This window comes from Scyliorhinus torazame, chromosome 3 (genome assembly GCF_047496885.1).
Source record: "Scyliorhinus torazame isolate Kashiwa2021f chromosome 3, sScyTor2.1, whole genome shotgun sequence".
Lineage (NCBI taxonomy): Eukaryota > Metazoa > Chordata > Chondrichthyes > Carcharhiniformes > Scyliorhinidae > Scyliorhinus > Scyliorhinus torazame.
Genome location: NC_092709.1, coordinates 290,714,867 through 290,736,700, shown reverse-complemented (window position 1 = coordinate 290,736,700; position 21,834 = coordinate 290,714,867). Strand labels below are relative to the sequence as shown.

Here is a 21,834-nt window from a genome sequence, read left to right as displayed (position 1 = left end):
TCACCACTGTGGAGGACCTGTGGAGAAGACAACATAATGCTCACCACTTTGTGACTATCTGCGCTGGTGCCTGGCACTGAAAGCCAGTGTAACACATGTGCAGGAGTGATGTCCTCCTGGGTGGTCTTTGTAAATTACATTTGGTTTGTACCGATTTTTAAATTTGGAGTGTATAAATGAAAAACTCTCATTAAAACATTTTCAAAAACGAAATACTGGCATTCTTGCAAAAGGTCCTGCTGCGTGCAAGACAAAAAGCTTCAACATGTCCCTTTTTTCAGCATTATTCAAGCTCTGTAATACCAAATGACTATAGAGGTACAGAATCATACAGCACAGAAAAGGCCCTTCGGCCCATTGCATCCGAGCCAGTCAAAAACAACCACTTAACTATTCTAATCCCATTTTTTCCAGCACATGGCCCATATCCTTGTATGCCCTGGGATCACAAATGCACATCTAAATGAGCTCCTGCGGCTGGCTAATGTGCTAAAGGAAGGCACATCATCAGTGAATTCAATCATCCTCGTCACTGTACTGGGTGGCCGGCTGAGACAATGGAGACCTACTGCATGGTGCCATCTGCATTGAAGCTTCAATGGGCACTCTGGCTGCGACAGCTCACTTTCTGATGCGGGGAGCCCATTATGTTTCCTGTAAGTGCACCTGGGACCTAACCTCTTCCCTTCATCCCAGACCCCCGACTCACCAGGACTGGAGGATTGAGCTGGCCAGTAGCACTCCAGCTCCAGGGCATCATTTTCATTCCTGGTGGGGACCTACAGATTTGAAATTCCCTCTGGCGCTCAGCAGTATTGTGATTTGTCTTCTCCTGACAGGGATCTTGGTGTTCTACCTTCCTTAAGGTCCATTACAGATGCTCTCGCCCCCCACCCGGGCATTAAGCGGGCCATTTCACTGCGGCACACCTCCGCATCCAACACACTGCAGCCTATTGTGCCAACATTCCAGCTTTAGCAGGGCAGGTTCAGTGCCAATTGGCATACACAGCGCACAGGGGAAGGGGCACCTGACTGTACCTCTCAGTACAGGCCCATGACACCTCTGCACTTACCCTTGTCAGCCACAGAAGATTGGTAAACCTTTTTTAGCACTGAAGCCAGGTGCGGCACACAATATCATGCCCACTGATCTAGGTGGGGACCTTCAACCAGGCCTTCTTTGTCGCTGGGGTGGTTTTTTCTTGCCGTTCCTGGTAATGAGAGTGTGCCCCCTGACACTGATCTCCTACACTAGGATGCCCAGGCACTCATCAGTGAAACAGGGAGCACTTAGCCCACCCGAAGTACCCACCCACCTTCCATGACTTCCCAGTGTTGATGCTGTTAGGGGCTGGTTTAGCACAGTGGGCTAAGACAGCTGGCTTGTAATGCAGAACAAGACCAGCAGCGCGGGTTCAATTCCCGTTCCAGCCTCCCCGAACAGGTGCTGGAATGTGGCGACTAAGGGCTTTTCACAGTAACTTCATTGAAGCCTACTTGTGACAATAAGTGATTATTATTATTACTGTCCACAAAACCTCTTGCAATTGTTGAATCAAGCACCCTCAGCCTCCCCGCATCTCCTGGCAGTCGTCTGTGAGCTGCCTCCTCCAGTTTTAAACCCACTTGCTGGGTCCTCATCGATGTATTCCCACTCCCACTACATGCTAGGCAGACCTTAATTGACCACCTAGTGTGATATTGCGTCAACTATGTGATCTTGGGTGGGAGTGGGTTTCACATCTGCTTCCGCCCACACCAATCTTGGGGCCACCCTGAAGCTAAAAATCAGACTCTGCTGAATTTTGTGCAGCACACAACAAGTTCATCAAGCATTTTGGGTGATAAATTATATTTAAACAATGAGAAAGAGGTGTGTCTGAGTCTGGGCGTACTTATGGTTTAGAACATAAAGCAAGCTCATCAACTAATTTATGGCTGACAATTGAAATGTATCATACATTAAAGGGCCAACTTTTTCCCCTGAAATACATTTCTGTTAAACATTCCACAATGAGGAGGGAGAGGCCATGATACCTCACAGTGACTCTTAGCCTAAGCAATGCTGCCTGACTTGTTAGCCGGCTACATGAAACCAAACAATCTTTATTTTAATAACAAAGGCAATGGGTAACTGGAGCTTAATTCTCAACTGACCTGTTGAAATCTATTCAAACATTTAATTTAAAATGTGATATTAGTAAATGGCATTACATATTCACTTATGAGGAGAGATGGTAAGGTAGTGGTAATGTCACTGGATTAGTAATCCAGAGGACCAGGTCAATGCTCTGGGGACGTAGGTGCAAATCCCATTATGGCAGCTGGTGAAACTAATTAATGTGGAATATCAAGCTCGTCTTAGTAGTGGTGACCATGACAACTATCACTAATTGTCATCTGATTCGCTGATGTCTTTTAGGGAAGGAAATCCACCATTCTTACCTGGTCTGGCCTACATGTGACTCCAGACTCACAGGAACGTGGTTGACTCTTCATATTCTCTCTGAGATGGCCTAGCAAGCCACTCAGTTCAAGGGCAATAAATGCTGACAGCCAGTGATGCCCACATGCCAAGAAAGAATAAAGGGGAAAAAAACGAGGCAAACACCAGTCCTGGTGTTCACCTCTGAAACCACCTGTTCAGCAAAACTGCAGTTCCAACTTCCAGTTCCTTTTATTTTGTTGCTTGGTCTGATAAATTAAGGAATGTTTCCTCAGTACCTTTAAGCACCGGACGTCACACAGGATAAAGCATTGTATGTTTTGTTTCAGGGGATGTGCTTTTGTTCAGAAATTACTTGCTTTATCAATCAAAACCATCCAATGGTGCAGATTACAAAATGCTAGTATGCAAGTGAAAATGATCTGAACTTGCAAAGAAGCCATTTGGCACTTGTCGCTACTGAAGGGAGCTGTCCAGTTGTTCTCATTCTTACCGTGAGATCATAAGTTGCATATTTGTATTCTTTTGGGGATTTAAATTCAATATTGCCACCATTCCGAAGTTTAAAACCTAACTGTATTCTATACCAATTTGAACCTGAGGGGTGAACTTCTTTTATGGGCACAATCTTGTGCCCTCCCTCATGGCAAGTTTGGTGGTGAGGGGCTTTAATCAGGGTGTAAACCCTGCACATTTCCACTCCATCCCAATTAAGTCCTTCGGTGGGGTGACTTTCCCATCCCACCGTCAATTAAGACCTGCAAGTGGGCAATGTGCCCAATTAAGGTACTCATCCCACTGTCGCTGGTATCAACCCAGTAGTGGGCATTTGTCTCGCCATGTGGTACGCATGACAGGGAAATACTGCTTGTCCACTCCTGGAGGGGTCACATGTTCAGAGACTTGCGGTGCCTGATCGAGGTACTCGACATCAGGAAGGTAGGATGTGCCACCGAGAGGCACCCCCTTGCCCTTGCTGCTGATTCCGCTACACACCCCCTCCATGGCCCCACCCTGCAAAGCCCCTTCCCGCCATCACTTGCATGAATCTGGGTTCTGGGCCTCGGGTGGGTGTCGCTCTGGCTGCAACCACCACCTTCCTGGTGGTGTTACTGTTCAAAAAAGCTGCGCTTGTAGGGTGGGCATTCGGCGCTCGTGTTCCTGATCCTGGGCAAAGGCGCACCGATGGCCTGTTGAGTGCCTGATTGGCATGTAGCACCGGCAGACCTTCGCAAAGGAGCCAAGACCCCAGTCGCCAACACAAGTTTCCAGCTCATGGTTGTTTCATAACAGGAAGTTACAATGCGTACACTTTCAGGTACTTCATGATGGGATCCATAGAATCCCTACAGCGCAGAAGGAGGCCATTTGGCCCATTGAGTCTGCACCGAAAGAGCATCCCGCCCCCCCCCCCCCCCACCCTACCCACCCTATCCGCATAACTCCACCTAACGTGCGCATCTTTGGACTGTGAGAGGAAATCGGAGCACCCAAAAGAAACCCATGAAGGCATGGGGCGCATACACAAATTGCACACAGAGTCATCCAGGGGTGGAATTGAACCAGGTGCCTGGTGCTGTCAGGCAGCAGTGCTAACCACTGTGCCACCATGTCACCATAGGAAGGATGTGAAAGTAATGGAACATAGGTTCATCAGAAATGAAGAGATAACTTTGAAGAGAAACTTGAGGGATTAGAGATTATCATCAACAACATATTCACTATCAAACAGCTGGTTATCACCATGTAGCATCTTTTATGAGCTGCAATTCACATCTTAAACGGAAATCAGCTGTTAACTAGCCTTCTGTCCAGGGAAGCAAAGGCCAGAATCTTTCCAGTCCTGGCTTCAACCTTTTTAACAAGCTGATGTCTTGCGCTAAATGTGGGCCCGCATTCTTCACTTTGATTTGGGGTGGCATGGTGGCATCGTGCCTCACGGCACCAGGGACCCAAGTTCAATTCCAACCCTGGTTGACTGTGTGGAGTTTGCAAGTTCAGCCTGTGTCTGCGTGGGTTTCCTCTGGGTACTCCGGTTTCCTCCCACAGTTCAAAGATGTGCAGCTTAGGTGGGGATAGGCCGGGGAATGGGCCTAGGTGGGGGTGCTCTTTCAGAGGGCCTGTGCAGGCTCGATGGGCTGAATGGCCTCCTTCTGCACTATAGGAATTCCATGCTCTAATCCGAATTTCGGCTACCTCTTCACGTCCTTGGAGAAAAATGAAAATTGCATCACCCCAGCAAGCTTTTCCATCTCAATCTGAAAGGTTATGGTGGCACCTGATTGAAAACTTCATGATTTTCAAGATATATGATACCATTTATGATGCAAATAGTGATAGATGATTTCCTCTATTTGGCAAGACAACAATGAATAGATGTTCATTTAAAATAGCCACAGACATTAGTTGGAAATTAGGTGAAATGTCTTTACACAGGTGCTCAGAACGCGGAATTCCCTGCCGCTGACTTATGTTGATGCAAAGTTCATCAATTCTGTGAAAAAGGAATTAGATTGACTTCCGGTGGCGCCTATGAAGGAGTAAGTCGCACATTTGGTGGCTCCCGCTCTGGTCAGACTTTTGGACCTTTTCCCCCTGATCTTTTAACGGACGTGAATTGTAAAACGGATGTCAATGGCAATTCTCTACTGAATTCCCACTTCGGTGCATGGCAAAAAGGACTAGAAGTCCTTTTTGGGGCAGCACGGTAGCATTGTGGATAGCACAATTGCTTCACAGTTCCAGGGTCCCAGGTTCGATTCCGGCTTGGGTCACTGTCTGTGCGGAGTCTGCACATCCTCCCCGTGTGTGCGTGGGTTTCCTCTGGGTGCTCTGGTTTCTTCCCACAGTCCAAAGATGTGCGGGTTAGGTGGATTGGCCATGATAAATTGCCCTTAGTGTCCAAAATTGCCCTTAGTGTTGGGTGGGGTTACTGGGTTATGGGGATAGGGTGGAGGTGTTGACCTTGGGTAGGGTGCTCTTTCCAAGAGCCGGTGCAGACTCGATGGGCCGAATGGCCTCCTTGTGCACTGTAAATTCTATGATAATCTATGAAGTGTTCGTAAGGGCAGAAATAAGAAGACCGAGAAGACTTGGGCTGTAGTTGCAACAGGGGACAGCATGGCGGAAGGGCAAGCCTCTGGCTTGTCGACCCAGCAGTCTATGGAGCAGCTGCTGCAAGTCATCCAGGAGGGCTTTGCGCAGAAACGGGACTGCTTGGATCCGATAAAAGCGTCGGTTGAGCGGCTGGAGCTCAGGTTGGACGCCCAGGATCGGGCGATCCAGAAGGTGGAGAAGGTGCTGGCTGAGCAGGAGGAGCATCAGACCACGGTGGAGCTGGAGGTGGGGATGCTGAGGGACCAGCAAAAGAAGCTTCTGGAGAAGGTGGAGGACCTAGAGAATAGGTCCCTCCGGCAGAACCTAAGAATTGTCGGGCTCCTGGAGGGGTCCGAAGGAACGGACGCTGGGGCATATGTCGCAGATTGTTCAAGAAGCTGCTGGGGAAATGGGGCATTCTCCTGGCACTTGGAGGTGGATAGGGCTCACAGAACACCTGCGAAGAAGCCGCGAATGGGAGATCTCCCGAGGGCTATGATGATGAGATTCCACAGGTTCTCGGATAAGGAGCGTATTCTGCAGTGGGCCAAGCAGACACGGAGCTGTAAATGGGACAATAGCATCCTGCGGGTTTACCAAGACCTGAGCGTGGAGGTGGCCAGGAGGCGAGCAGGCTTCAATCAGATCAGGGCGATCGTTTTCAAGAAAAATGTGAAGTTTGGACTGTTATACCAAGCCCGTCTCTGGGTCACGCATGAGGATCAGCATTTTTACTTTGAGTCGCCTGAGGACGCGTTGGACTTTGCGAAAAAGAAAGGGCTGACGAAGGACTGAGAACTTTTGAACTTGGCTGCAACGTTCGTGTTTCTGTTTTATCTGTTTTGTTTCTCTGTATTTGTAAAAAGTTTCTCGCTTTGCTTGGAACCAGCACTAGAGCTGGATGAGTTTAGGTTTTCATTTGCACTGTTGGGGGATGGTGGTGTGCTAGTTTTGAGCTTGGTGTTTTTCTGTTGGGCATTTGTTTGATGTTGGAGTTTGTTTGCATGAGCAGGGAGGAGGGTGGGGAGGGAACACTGGGTGGGAGACTATCTGGCGCCAGGGATGGGGCCACCAAGCTACCTGGGTGAGCTAGCTCTCGGAAGCGCAGTGGGAGGTGTGCATATGTTTGGGTTAGGAAAGGGATTGGGTTACAGGGTGTTGTTGCTAGGGGGAGGGAAGGGGGGGGTGAATGTTCTGCTGGTGAGGGAGGGACTTAGGCTGAGGGACAGAGAGGAGGTTGAGGGCAGGGGCTGCCTGGGGATGGACTGGTAGAGGCACGAACCACGGGCTGGTGGCGGGCCTAAAAAAGGGGATGACAGATGGCTGAGGAGGGGGGGGGGAATGAGCCCCCCAACTAGGCTAATCACCTGGAATGTTCGTGGGTTAAATGGGCCGGTCAAGAGGGCGCGTGTGTTCGCGCATCTTAGGGGATTGAAGGCGAACGTGGTGATGTTGCAGGAGATGCACCTTAAGGTAACGGACCAGGTTAGACTGAGGAAAGGCTGGGTCAGCCAGGTGTTTCACTCGGGACTAGATTCAAAGACTAGAGGGGTCGCGATCCTGATTAATAAGCGGGTGGTGTTTGAGGCGGGTAGAATAGTCTCGGACGTGGGAGGTCAGTATATTATGGTCAGTGGGAAACTGGAGGGGGTGCAGGTGGTATTAGTGAATGTATATGCGCCAAATTGGGATGATGTGGAGTTTATAAAAAGGATGCTGAGGAAGATACCGGATCTGGACTCACACAGGTTGGTCATGGGAGGGGACCTCAATACAGTTTTGGACCCTGGTTTGGACCGGTCAAGCTCGAAAAAGGGCAGGGTGCCAGCAATGGCAAAGGAACTAAGAGGGTTCATGGAGCTGATGGGGGGTATGGATCCATGGAGGTTTGGGCAGCCGAGGGTGAAGGAGTTCTCCTTCTACTCACACGTGCATAAAGTGTATTCCCGGATTGATTTCTTTATTTTGAGCAGGGTCTTTCTGGCTGGGGTAGTGGACACGGGCACGGGGTATTCAGCGATCACAATCTCAGACCATGCACCGCACTGGATTGACCTGCAGGTTAGTAAAGACAGTAATCAGCGCCCGCACTGGAGATTAGATGTGGTACTTTTGGTGGATGAAGGGGTGTGCGAGCGGCTGAGGAAATGTATTCAGCACTACCTGCAGGTCAATGACACGGGGGAAACTTTGGCAGCGGTGGTTTGGGAAGCACTGAAGGCGGTGGTAATGGGGGAGCTAATCTCGATCCGGGCTCATAGGGAGAAGGTTGACAGGGCAGAGACGGACAGACTGGGCAAAGAGATATTCCAGATCGATAGGAGGTATGCGGAGACCCCAGAGGCAGGGCTCCTGAGGGAACGGCGGAGGCTGCAGGCGGAGTTTAGCTTGCTGACCACAGGGAGGGCGGTGGAGCAGCTGAGAAAGGCAAGGGGGGCGATCTATGAACATGGGGAGAAGGCCAGCAGAATGCTTGCAGAGCAGCTTAGGAAGAGGGAGGGAGCTAGGGAGATAGGGAAAGTAAAGGACGGGGAGGGGAACCTGGTTTGTTATTCAGTAGGGGTGCATAAGACGTTTAGAGATTTTTACAGCAGGCTGTACAGGTCGGAACCCCCTACGGGGCCGCAGGGGATGAGGCACGTCTTGGAGGGGCTGAATTTCCCAACGGTGGACGGAGAGCGGTTAGAAGGGCTTCGTCTGGGTGGGCAAGACCCCGTGGGTAAGAAAGGTAATGCTCGAGCGGAGCCGGGGAGAGGGCAGGCCGGCGCTGCCAAATGTTTAGTAATTATTACTGGGTGGCCAACACAGCCATGATCAGGAAGTGGGTGGTGGTGGAGTGGTAGAGGAGGGGGGGGGGGTGCGTATGGAAGCGGATTCTTGTAATGGCACCAGTCTGGGGGCGTTGGTAACTGTGCCTCTGTTGCTCCCGCCGGCACGGTACTCCACCAGCCCCGTGGTGGTGGCAGCCCTGAGAGTTTGGGGTCAGTGGAGGCGGCATGTGGGAGCAATGGGAGCATCGGTCTGGGCCCCAATTTGTGATAACCACGAGTTTGCCCCGGGGAGTATGGATGGGGGGTTCCGGGTTTGGTGGAGAGCGGGGATTGAGAGGATGGGGGATGTGTTCATAGAGGGGAGCTTTCCGGGTATGAGGGTGCTGGAGGAAAAATTTGGGCTGGCGAGGGGAAACGAATCCAGATACTTGCAGGTGCGGGACTTCCTTCGTAAACAGGTGGCAACCTTCGTGCTCCTACTGCTGAGGGGAATTCAGGACAGGGTAATTTCCAGAGGGTGGGTAGGGGAGGGGAGCGTTTCGGACATCTATAAGGAGCTTATGGGATCGGAGGAGACGCAGACCGAGGAGCTGAAGCGAAAGTGGGAGGAGGAGCTGGGAGGTGGGATAGAGGATGGTTTATGGGCAGACGCGTTGAGTAGAATCAACGCATCTGCAACATGTGCCAGGCTCAGCCTGATACAATTTAAGGTTGTGCACCGGGCTCACATGACAATGGCCCGGATGAGCAGATTCTTTGGGGTGGAGGACAGGTGCACAAAATGCACGGGAGGGCCAGCGAACCATGTCCATATGTTTTGGACATGTCCAAAGCTTCGGAGATTTTGGCAGGGGTTTGCGGCTGTCATGTCCAAGGTTTTAAAAACAAGGGTGGCGCTGAGTCCAGAGGTGGCGATTTACAGGGTGTCGGAAGATCCAGGAATCCAGGAGGAGAAAGAGGCAGATGTTCTGGCCTTTGCTTCCCTGGTAGCCCCGAGATGGATACTGTTAGCATGGAGGGACCCAAAGCCCCCGAAGTCGGAGACCTGGCTATTGGACATGGCTGGCTTTCTCTGTATGGAGAAAATTAAGTTAGGCTTGAGAGGTTCACTGTTAGTCGACTTCCTTGCGGAAAATTAATCGTCAGCAGACCGTGGGGGGGCGGGGGGGGGAGTAGTTTAGGTTAGAGTAGGGGTTAATACGGGTGGGACCTGTACGAAAGGTAAACGTTTTTTGCACTATGTTTATGGTTTCATGTATCTTGTCTATTTTGTTGTTGTTTCTATACCAAAAATACCTCAATAAAATGTTTATTTAAAAAAAAGGAATTAGATTGTGCTTTTCAAAAAGGTGCAATAAGGAATAAGTGAAACACGCAGAAGAGTGGGATGGAGAATAATTGGTTTATGCAGAGAAAATAAAGAATACATTAGACCAAGCAGTCTATTTCTGGGCAGGAACATTCCATGATTCCAACCTCAAAATCCTGCCGGTTTGGAAAATGAGAACTTACTATTGTTCCCCATCTAAATGCATTTTGTTGTCTCCCATCATATCTCTTGCTCTTTCAAGCAGAAACTGCATTTGCAGGTTGACTGTGCTTTGCTGACAAAATATTCTCATATGAAGAAAATGATGCTGTTTGTGAGCAGGAGATAATGCAAAGATAGTCACACATGGCTGGCTTTTGTGTGTTCTATTGAGGCGTTGATTTCACTTTCTCAACTTTGAAGCTGATACATTTTATGCAAATTCAATGTCGCTTGGCAGGTACAATTTTTCAAAAACAACATTCCATCAATTAATCTGACAAGGTGGAATCTCAGGTATTTTGGAAGTATTGATGAAACTTACAAAGCGTGTCGTGATAAAATTTGCAATGGTTTAGAGAAAAGGTAAAATAACAATTATTTGTAACATCTGCGAATCACAACTGACACAATTTTTCACCCCAAATTCACCAGCTTTATTGGTGGAAACACAGACTTGAAACCAGGATATTGAATTAAAACATGCAGTCACTCCCTAGTTCGTCACTAGCTTGATTGCAGGTCGAAGAGAGAGAGCTTCAGTTCAACGCTTCTTGCTGGTGAGAATCAGGATTGGCAAAAAATTGCAGACTTCATATGGGTGAAGCACATATCAATGCTGCCACGAACCAAAAACACAAAAGGATTCAGCTTCCCTCAACCTGTAGCTGGCGTGTGATAGTGATCATGCAGACCAGTGCCCAGTGTCCTGGCACAAGTCATGATTCATTCATTCTGTGGCTGCCTGCACCAGTTTCTCAAGGATATTTAGGGATGAGCGATAAGTACTGGCCTAGCCAGCGACGCCCACATCCTGCCAATACATAAATAAAAAAAATTCAGAAGCAGGTTGCTAGAACAATTGAACTTTTTTTAAAAATGACTGCAGATGCTGGAAATCTGAAATAAAAACAAAAAATGATGGATAAACTCAACAGATCTGGCAGCCAGGGAAAGGATTGGCCCACTGAAGGATAGGCAAGGGAATCTATGTGTGGAGCCAGAGGAAATGGGCGAGGTACTAAATGAATACTTTGCATCAGTATTCACCAAAGAGAAGGAATTGGTGGATGTTGAGTCTGGAGAAGGGTTTGTAGATAGCCTGGGTCACATTGAGATCCAAAAAGACGAGGTGTTGGGCGTCTTGAAAAATATTAAGGTAGATAAGTCCCCAGGGCCTGATGGGATCTACCCCAGAATACTGAAGGAGGCTAGAGGGGAAATTGCTGAGGCCTTGACAGAAATCTTTGGATCCTCACTGTCTTCAGGTGATGTCCCGGAGGACTGGAGAAGAGCCAATGTTGTTCCTCTGTTTAAAAAGGGTAGCAAGGATAATCCAGGGAACTACAGGCCTGTGAGCCTTAGGTCAGTGGTATGGAAATTACTGGAGAGAATTCTTCGAGACAGGATCTACTCCCATTTGGAAGCAAATGGACGTATTAGAGAGAGGCAGCATGGTTTTGTGAAGGGGAGGTCGTGTCTCACTAACTTGATAGAGTTTTTCGAAGAGGTCGCAAAGATGATTGATGCAGGTAGGGCAAAGGATGTTGTCTATATGGACTTCAGTAAGGCCTTTGACAAGGTCCCTCATGGTAGACTAGTACAAAAGGTGAAGTCACATGGGATCAGGGGTGAGCTGACAAGGTGGATACAGAACTGGCTAGGTCATAGAAGGCAGAGAGTAGCAATGGAAGGATGCTTTTCTAATTGGAGAGCTGTGACTAGTGGTGTTCCGCAGGAATCAGTGCTGGGACCTTTGCTGTTTGTAGTATATATAAATGATTTGGAAGAAAATGTAACTGGTCTGATTAGTCAGTTTGCAGATGACACAAAGGTTGGTGGAATTGCGGATAGCGATGAGGACTGTCACATGAAACTCTCCTAGTTTGTCCAAAACCTGCAGCCCCCCTGCTTCCTCAATACTACCTGTCCCTCTACAGATCTTTGTATCATCTGTAAACTTAGCAACAGTGCCTTCAGTTTCTTCCTCCAGATCTCAATGTATATTGTAAAACGTTGCGGTCCCAGCACAGACCCCTGAGGCACACCACTAGTCACCGGCTGCCATCTTGAAAAAGACCCCTTTATCCCCATTCTCTGCCTTCTGCCAGTCAGCCAATCCTCTATCCATGCCAGGATCTTTCCCTTAACACCATGGGCTCTTAACTTATTTAACAATCTCCTATGCGGCACCTTGTCAAAGACCTTCTGGAAATCTAAAAAAAATCACGTCCACTGGTTCTCCTTTGTCGAACTTCCTTGTTACCTCCTCAAAGAACTCTAACAGATTTGTCAAACAAGACCTCCCTTTGACAAAGCCGTGCTGACTCAGTCCTATTTTACCATGCACTTTCAGGTACTTCGCAATCTCATCTTTAATAACAGCCTCTAAAATCGTACCAATGACTGAAGTCAGGCTAACTTTCTTCTTGAACAGCAGTGTTACATTAGCCACTTTGCAGTCCTCTGAGACACTTCCTGCCTCCAGTGATTCCTGAAAGATCACCACCAATGCCTCCACAATTTCCTCAGCTATCTCTTTCAGGACCCTGGGTGTAGACCATTCGGTCCAGGTGACTTATCCACCTTCAGACCTTTCAATTTCCCCAGAACCTCCTCCTTAGTGGTGGCCACTGCACTCAACTCTGCCCCTGATTCTCCTGGAGCTCTGGCATCCCACTGGTGTCTTCCACCTTGAAGACTGATGCAAAGTAACTATTCAGTTCGTCTGCGATTTCTTTGTTTCCTATTATTACTTCTCCAGCCACGTTTGTCAGTGGTCCAATGTCTATTTTTGCCTCTCTCTTATGTTTTATATATTGAAAGAAACTCTTCCTATCTTCCTTTATATTACCAGCTAACTTGCACTCACATTTCATCTTCTCGCCCCTTATTGCTTTTTTAGTTGTCCTCTGCCCGCTTTGAAAGTTTTCACAATCCTCTGGCTTCCCACTAATACTCGCCACTTTGTATGCTTTTTCTTTTGCTTTTATGCTGTCCTTGACTTCCCTCGTCAACCATGGATGCCTTCTCACGGCGCCCAGGTCCTAGGTTCAATCCTGGCTCTGGGTCACTGGCCGTGTGGAGTTTGCAAATTCTCCCCGTGTTTGCGTGGGTTTTGCCCCCACAACCCAAAGATGTGCAGGCTGGGCAGATTGGCCACACAAAATTGCCCATTAATTGGAAAAAATGAATTGGGTACTCTAAATTAAAAAAAAAACATGGATGCCTTGCCTTGCCTTGCCCGTAGCATGTTTTCTCCTCCTTGGGATGAATTTCTGCTGTGATTCCTGAATAACCTCCAAAAACCCCTGCCATTGCTGTTCCACTGTCTTCCCTGCTGGTCTCCTTTTCCAATAAACTTTGGCCAGCTCCTCCCTCATGTCTTTATACTTACCCTTTTTTAATTGTTAAACCGTTACATCTGTCTCCAGCTTCTCCCTCTCAAACTGCAGGGTAAATTCTATCATATTGTGGTCACTGCTCCCTAAGGGTTCCTCACCTTAAGATCCCAAATCAAGTCTGCCTCATTACACATCACTAAATCCAGAATTGCCTGTTCTCTAGTGGGCTCTACCAAAAGCTACTCCAATAAACCATCTCTTAAACATTCCACAAATTTGTTTTCTTGGGATCCACTACCAACCTGATTTTCTCAGTCCACCTGCATATTGAAGTTGCCCATGATTATTGTTATATTGCCTTTTTTACATGCTTTCTGTTTCTCCTGATTTATTTTCTGCCCTACATCCTGACTACTGCCAGGGGGCCTGTACATAACTCCCTTCAGGGTCTTTCTACCTTTGCGATTCCTCAACTCTACCCACAGAGATTCTATGCCTTCTGATTCTATATTGCTCCTTGCTATTTATTTAACTTCATTCCTTACTAACAATGCAACCCCGCCCCCTTTGCCCATCTGCCTGTCCTTTCGATAGGACACAGATCCTTGTGTATTTAGATCCCAACCCTGATCCCCTTGTAGCCACATCTCTGTGATGCCCACAACATCGTACCGGCCCATTTCAATGTGCGCAACAAGCTCATTTACCTTGTTCCGTATACTGCGCGCATTAAGCTACAACACCCTCAATCCTGCACTGACCACCTGCCTTCTCACACTTGTCACATTTTTTGCTCTGCCTGAAGGTGATGTCCTATCATTTTTGTTCTCTATTTCCCTTATAAGCTAATGCTCTGGTTCCCATCCCCCTGCCATATTAGTTTAAATCCTTCCGGGAAACACTAGTAAACCTCCCAGCCAGGATATTGGTGCCCCTCGAGTTTCGATGCAACCCATCCTTCTTGTACAGGTCGCACCTGCCCCGGAAAGGATCCCAATGGTCCAGAAATCTGAAACCCTCCCTCCTACACCACTGGTTTAGCCACATGTTTAGCTGCACTATCCTCCTATTTCTAGCCTCACCGGCATGTGGCACAGGGAGTAATCCTGAAATTACAACCCTAGAGGTCCTGCTTCTTAGCTGACTGCCTAACTCCCTGAACTCCTTCTGCAGGACCTCATTACTCTTCCTGCCTATGTCATTAGTACCTATGTGTACTACGACCTCTGGCTGTTCACCCTTCCCCTTCAGGATGTCCTGTGCTTGTTCAGAGACATCCTTGACCCTGGCACCAGGGAGGCAACTCACCATCCTGGAGTCTCTTCCACTTCCACAGAAGCACCTATCTGTACCCCTTACTATAGAGTCCCCTATAATAATGGCTCTCCTGCACTTTGCTCTCCCCTGCCGCGCAACAGAGCCAGTTGTGGGGCTGCTGTTGTTTTTCTCTGATAGGCTATCCCACCGAACAGTATCCAAAAAGGTATACCTATTAGAGAGGGGGACAGCAACAGATGATTCTTGCACTGACTGCCTGCGCTTTCTAGCAGTGTCCCATCTGTCTGCCTGCACTTTGGGTGTGACCACATCTCTATAGCTCCTATTTATGATGCTTTCTGCCACCTGCATGCTCCTAAGTGCATCCAACTGCTGCTCCACTGAACTACGCGGTCTGTGAGGAGCTGCCATTGGTTACACTTGCTGCAGATGTAGTCGACTGGAATGCTGGAAGCGTCACAGATCTGCCACATCTCACATTTGGAGCACTGCACCCCGCTGAGTGACATTTAAACACTAGTTAATTAATTTAAAATAAACACTTGAATTATTGTTAGATTGAGTTACAATTATATGGCCTGATGCTGATTTTAATTGTAAAATTAAATGCTAAACACTAATCTCTTCCTTCAGGTTTAGTTACTCCATTATCTGGCTAATCAATTAGATTGGAACAAATGGAAACAAGTGGAAACATCCTCTCCACGTCCATTAAAACCAGGCCTCGCAGTATCGTGTAAGTTTCAATAAGATCCCCCCTCATCCTTCTAAACTCCAATGGGTACAGACAGAGTCCTCAACCGTTCTTGATACAACAAACTCTTCATTGCGGGGACCATTCTTGTGAACCTCTTCTGGACCGTTTCCAATGCCAGCACATCCTTCCATAGATACGGAGCCCAAAACTGCTCATGATACTCCAATTGGGTCTGACCAGAGCCTTAATCAACCTCAGAAGTACATTCCTGTTCCTGTATTCTAGTCCTCTCGACATGAATACTATATTATAGAATCATAGAATTTACAGTGAGGAAGGAGGCCATTTGGCCCATCGAATCTGCACTGGCCCTTGAAAAGTGCACCCTACTTAAGCCCACACCTCCACCCCATCCCCTCAATCCAGCAACCCCACCCAACCCTTTTTGACACAAAGGGAAATTTAGCACGGCCAATCCATCTAACCTGCACATTTTGGACTGTGGGACGAAACTGGAGCACCCGGAGAAAACCCACGCAGACACTGGGAGAATGTGCCGACTCCGCACAGCCAGTGACCCAAGCCGGGAATCGAACCTGGGACTCTGGAGCTGTGTAGCGACAATGATAACCACTGTGCTCCCATGCGGCCCCTAATGCTAACATTCCATTTGCCTTCCTAACTGCCGACTAAAGCTGCATGTTAATCTTAAGAGAATCTTAAGGGCTGGGGATGTTTAGCACAGGGCTAAATCGCTGGCTTTGAAAGCAGACCAAGGCAGGCCAGCAGCATAGTTCAATTCCCGTACCAGCCTCCCCAAACAAGCGCCGGAATGTGGCAACTAGGGGCTTTTCACAGTAACTTCATTTGAAGCCTACTTGTGATAATAAGCGATTTTAATTTCATTTTTCATTTCTTAAACTTAGTACTTATCTGACACCAGGCCATGGATGAGTGATTAACATTGGCAAGATGTTGCCTCCTGTCAAAAACCCTGCACTCCTGCACGGAAATCTATCACCTTGCCTGGAAGCCCTACTTGGGAATGAAATGAAATGAAATGAAAATTGCTTATTGTCACAAGTAGGCTTCAATTAAGTTACTGTGAAAAGCCCCTAGTCGCCACATTCCGGCGCCTGTTCGGGGAGGCTGGTACGGGAATTGAACCGTGCTTCTGGCCTGCCTTGGTCTGCTTTAAAAGCCAGCAATTTAGCCCAGTGTGCTAAACCAGCCCCTTAGCTTACTGTTGCACAAATTAACCTTCTTTTTGACTCTGAGTTGAGCTCGAAACCCGAAGATTTATCCAATGCCAAGATTGACGGTTTCTATTTGTGTAACCTCACCTGCTTTCACCCCAACCTTACCTCACTGCTGCAGTAACCTTCATCGACAACATTTGTCATCTTCAGACATGACTACTCCAACGTGCCTCACCAGCCTGATCACTCCATTGTGCATAAACCTCAACTCGTAGGAAAAAAAATCAGGTGTTATAATACTGCAGGCATCAGCTTTGGTTGTGTCGACATCACAAGATCAACATCCATATTCTGCCCATAATTATTAAATTTGCCAGTGCCAGCTGAACCAGACATGACCCGCTGATATGGTGATAGACTCCTGATAGTGAGAAACCTATAAATGCAGGTGATTTGTTGCCTCGTTCTTCCACAAGCTCAATTAGATCCCCAACCCTCAACTCAGAGAGTCAAAATCCTTGTTGCCATCTGAAAGTCTCTCCTTGACGTTCCTCCTCTTACTTCTGCAACGTCCCCCGGCCCAACATGACTGCATGTGTTACTTGCTATTCTGAATCTATCCTCCTTCCTCTGTTCTACCTTCAACCTTGAAGTCTTCAACCATCAAAATCCGACACTCTGCAACTCTCACTTGCTTTGTTTCTTCTTTCATTGTACAGCTATTCAAATGCAACTGTTTTGAGCATCTCTTCGGCCACCTCTTCTATGCATTCTTTCTCACAAAGAACATAGAACAGTAGAGCACAGAACAGGCCCTTCGGCCCTCGATGTTGTGCCGAGCATTGTCCGAAACCAAGATCAAGCTACCCCACTCCGTGGCACTCTGGTGTGCTCCATGTGCCTATCCAATAACCGCTTGAAAGTTCCTAAAGTGTCCGACTCCACTATCACAGCAGGCAGTCCATTCCACACTCTAACCACTCTCTGAGTAAAGAACCTACCTCGGACATCCCTCCTATATCTCCCACCCTGAATCTTATAGTTATGCCCCCTTGTAACAGCTACATCCACCCGAGGAAATAGTCTATGAACGTCCACTCTATCTATCCCCCTCATTATCTTATAAACCTCTATTAAGTCGCCTCTCATCCTCCTCTGCTCCAAAGAGAAAAGCCCCACCTAACTCAACCTTTCCTCATAAGACCTATCCTGTAAACCAGGCAGCATCCAGGTAAATCTCCTTTGCACCCTTTCCAATGCTTCACATCCTTCCTATAATAAGGTGACCAGAACTGCACACAATACTCCAAATGTGGTCTCACCAAGGTCATGTACAGTTGCAGCATAACCCCACGGCTCTTAAACTCAAGCCCCCTGTTAATAAACGCTAACACACGATAAGCCTTCTTCATGGCTCTATCCATTTGAATGGCAACCTTCAGAGATCTGTGGACATGAACCCCAAGATCTCTCTGTTCCTCCACATTCCTCAGAACCCTGCCGTTGACCCTGTAATCCGCATTCAAATTTTTTCTACCAAAATTAATCACCTCTCACTTATCAGGGTTAAACTCCATCTGCTATTTTTAGGCCCAGCTCTGCATCCTATCAATGTCTCTTTGCAGCCTACAACAGCCCTCTACCTCATCCACTACTCCACCAATCTTGGTGTCATCAGCAAATTTACTGACCCACCTTTCAGCCCCCTCCTCCAAGTCATTGATAAAAATCGCAAATAGCAGAGGACCCAGCACTGATCCCTGTGGTGCACTGCTGGTAACTTGTCTCCAGTCTGAAAATTTTCCATCCACTACCACCCTCTGTCTTCTATGTGATTGCCAGTTACTTATCCAATTGGCCAAATTTCCCTCTATTTTTCTTCTTGAGCCGACCATGGGGAACCTTATCAAACGCCTTACTAAAATCCATGTATACGACATCAACTGCTCTACCTTCATGTACACACTTAGTTACCTCCTCAAAGAATTCAATCAAATTTGCGAGGCAAGACCTACCCTTCACGAATCCGCGTTGACTATCCCGGATTAAGCTGCATCTTTCCAAATGGTCATAAATCCTATCCTTCAGGACCTTTTCCATTATCTTCCCGACGACTGAGGTAAGACTAACTGGCCTATAATTACCAGGGTCATTCCTATTTCCTTTCTTGAACAGAGGAACAACATTTGCCACTCTCCAGTCCTCTGGCACAACCCGCGGGTACAACGAGGACCCAAAGATCAAAGCCAAAGGCTCTGAAATCTCATCCCTTGCCTCCCAAAGAATCCTTGGGTATATCCCATCTGGCCCAGGGGACTTGCCGACTCTCAGGTTTTTCAAAATTGCTAATACATCCTTCCTCAGAACATCTACTTCCTCCAGCCTACCCGCCTGAATTGCACTCTCATCCTCAAAAACATGGCCCGTCTCCTTTGTGAACACTGAAGAAAAGTATTCATACATTAATGCCTCTCCTATTTCTTCTGACTCCATGCACAAGTTCCCACTACTGTCCTTCACCGGCCCTATCCTCACCCTGGTCATTCTTTTATTTCTCACATAAGAGTAAAAAGCCTTGGGGTTTTCCTTGATCCGACCCGCTAAGGACTTCTCATGCCCCCGCCTAGCTCTCCTACGCCCTTTTTTCAGTTCATTCCTTGCTACCTTGTAACCCTCAAGTGACCTTACTGAACCTTGTTTTCTCATCCTTACATACTCTTCCTTTTTCCTCTTGACAAGACATTCAACCTCTTTTGTGAACCATGGTTCCTTCACACGGCCATTTCCTCCCTGCCTGACAAGGACATGCCTATCAAGGACACGCAGTGTTTGTTCCTTGAACAAGCTCCACTTTTCATTTGTGCCTTTCCCTGACAGTTTCTGTTCCCATCTTATGCTCCCTAATTCTTGCCTAATTGCATCATAATTACCCCTCCCCAATTATAAACCTTGCCCTGCCGTATGGCCCTATCCCTCTCCATTGCAAAAGTGAAAATCACCGAATTGTGGTCACTATCTCCAAAGTGCTCTCCCACAAACAAATCTAACACTTAGCCCGGTTCGTTACCCAGTACCAAATCTAATGTGGCCCCCCCTATTGTTGGCCTATCCACATATTGTGTCAGGAAACCTTCCTGCACACAATGTACAAAATCTGCCCCATCCGAACTGTTCGACCTATAGAGGTTCCAATCAATATTTGGAAAGTTAAAGTCACCCATGACAACTACCCTGAGACCTCCACACCTATCCATAATCTGTTTTGCAATTTCTTCCTCCACATCTCTATTGCTATTTGGGGGCCTATAGAAAACTCCTAACAACGTGCCCGCTCCTTTCCTATTTCTAACTTCGGCCAATATGACCTCAGTGGGCAGATCCCCTTCAAACTGCCTTTCTGCAGCCGTTAAACTATCCTTGATTAACAATGCAACTCCTCCACCTCTTTTACCACCTTCCCTACTCTTACTGAAACATCTATACCCCGGAACTTCCAACAACCATTCCTGTCCCTATTTTAACCATGTCTCTGTAATGGCCACAACATCGTAGTCCCAAGTACCAATCCACGCTCCAAGTTCACCTACCTTATTCCGGATGCTTCACTCTTTGGTGTCTCCTACCTTTCCAGGGAATATTTGGCAAAGTCTGATTGCATTGTAAGTGCTATGGTGGCTAGCGGTGAGGTTCTTCATGAACTGACAAAGGCTACTCGTTAATCGCAAAAGCTGTGCAATATCCACAGCCGCCTTGTCTTGTTTGACATGATTGTCATGGAATCAGTAACGAAGAGAAAGGTCAGTATGATTAGTCACTGTTCATCTCACAACATGATAGCCTGCCAAGCAAAGACAAAAAACATTCACAGCAAGAGTATTTCTTCTGACATACTTAATCTGAGTCACCGTTGGTATTCGGACTTCATACAGCTACCTCATGTTGTCTGTGTTTAAAATTATTCATTAAACTAGAGGGAGAAAACAAATTTCAGTGTTTCAGCCAAATAAATTGGCAGAGACTTGAATTCTGTTGTCTAATGAACAATTGTCCAGTCAGTGGGTGGTGCTGGGTTCCGCACCCAATCATGAGCTTAGGCAGGGATGTCATGCAGCAGAGGGATTACCAGGAATTGGTCACAACTACAAATTTAAAGGTCCCCTTCTCTCTCAATCTTTCCTTCTTTGTTACGGCAGGCTCTAGAATACAAACATGTGCTTCCACCTTCAGCAGCAGAATCTGAGTAGCTGAGACGTCTGAGACTCTGAAGTAATCTGTGCCTTCATCCAACAAGACCAGGACAACATTCAGATTTGGGCCGACAAGTGGCAAGTAACATTCACGCCACAAAAGTGCCAGGCAATGACCATCTCGAACAAGAGGCAGCACAGTGGCAAGCACTGCTGCTTCACAGTGCAGGGACCCAGGTTCGATTCTGACTTTGGGTGACTTTTTGTCTGTGTGGAGTTTGCACATTCGGTGGCATTACTGTTACTGAATCCCCCACCATCAACATCCTAGGAGTCACAATTGACCATAAACTTCACTGGATTAGTCATATAAATACTGTGATACAAGAGGAGGTCAGAGGCTGGGAATTCTGAGTAACTCATCTCCTGACTGCCCAAAGTCTGTCCACAAGGCACAGGTCAGGAATGCAATGGAATATTCTCCACCTGCCTGGACAAGTGTGACTCCCAACACTCAAGAAGCTCAACACAATCCAGAACAAAACCATCCACTTGATCAGCATCCCATCCACATTCACTCCTTCCACCACTGATACACAGTAGCAGCCGTGTGTACATTCTATAAGATGCATTGCAGGAACTCACCAAGGCTCCTTTGACAGCACCTTCCAAACCAGCAACCTCTAACACCAAGAAGGACAAGACAGCAAATGCAGGAAAACAGCACCATCTGCAAGTTCCCTTTCACACAGCAGCCTGATTTGGAATTGTATTGCTGTTCTTTCTCTGTCACTGGATCAAAATCCTGGAATCCCCTCCGTAACAGCACTGTGGATGTGCCTACACCACATGGATTGCAGTGGCTAAAGAAGGTGTCTCACCACCACATTCTCAAGGGCAATAAAAATACTGGTCTAGCCTTTGATGCCCACATTCCAAGAACAAATAATGAAAAACTTCTTCCAGTTCTGTTGAAAGATCATTGACATGAAACATTTGCCCGATATCTATTAGGCCTGAATTTCCGGAATCGGGTATAGTGGTGGAGTTCTGGTTGCGTCCAGGTGTCCCTGAATGTTGTGGAGATTTGACCATTGATTGTGCAACAGGCAATCTGTCCAATCATGGGTGGTTTATCCGATGACTGGGTGGAAGGGTTCCTATCAAGGGGAGGAAAGCAGGGCAGCTTAAAGTGCAGTGGAAGCTCTTCTTCTCCTCCTGTTCCACAGGAGTGCTAGAAAGGTACTTTACCTCTTTATCACTTTAGCTGCCACATTCAAATAAAA

General features: G+C 47.4%; 1 protein-coding gene and 1 long non-coding RNA gene across 2 annotated transcripts in view; one reads left to right on the top strand and one right to left on the bottom strand.

Annotated features, from left to right (window-relative positions):
* LOC140409171 (uncharacterized) overlaps positions 1 to 20,060 on the bottom strand; it is a 95,939-nt gene extending 75,879 nt beyond the window's left edge. Inside the window, exon 1 of the long non-coding RNA XR_011940298.1 lies at positions 19,949 to 20,060. This is a non-coding gene — a long non-coding RNA (uncharacterized lncRNA). The remainder of the gene's footprint in view (positions 1 to 19,948) is intronic.
* rab27b (RAB27B, member RAS oncogene family) overlaps positions 1 to 21,834 on the top strand; it is a 315,029-nt gene that overhangs the window by 206,570 nt on the left and 86,625 nt on the right. The gene's annotated exons all lie outside the window — the stretch shown is intronic.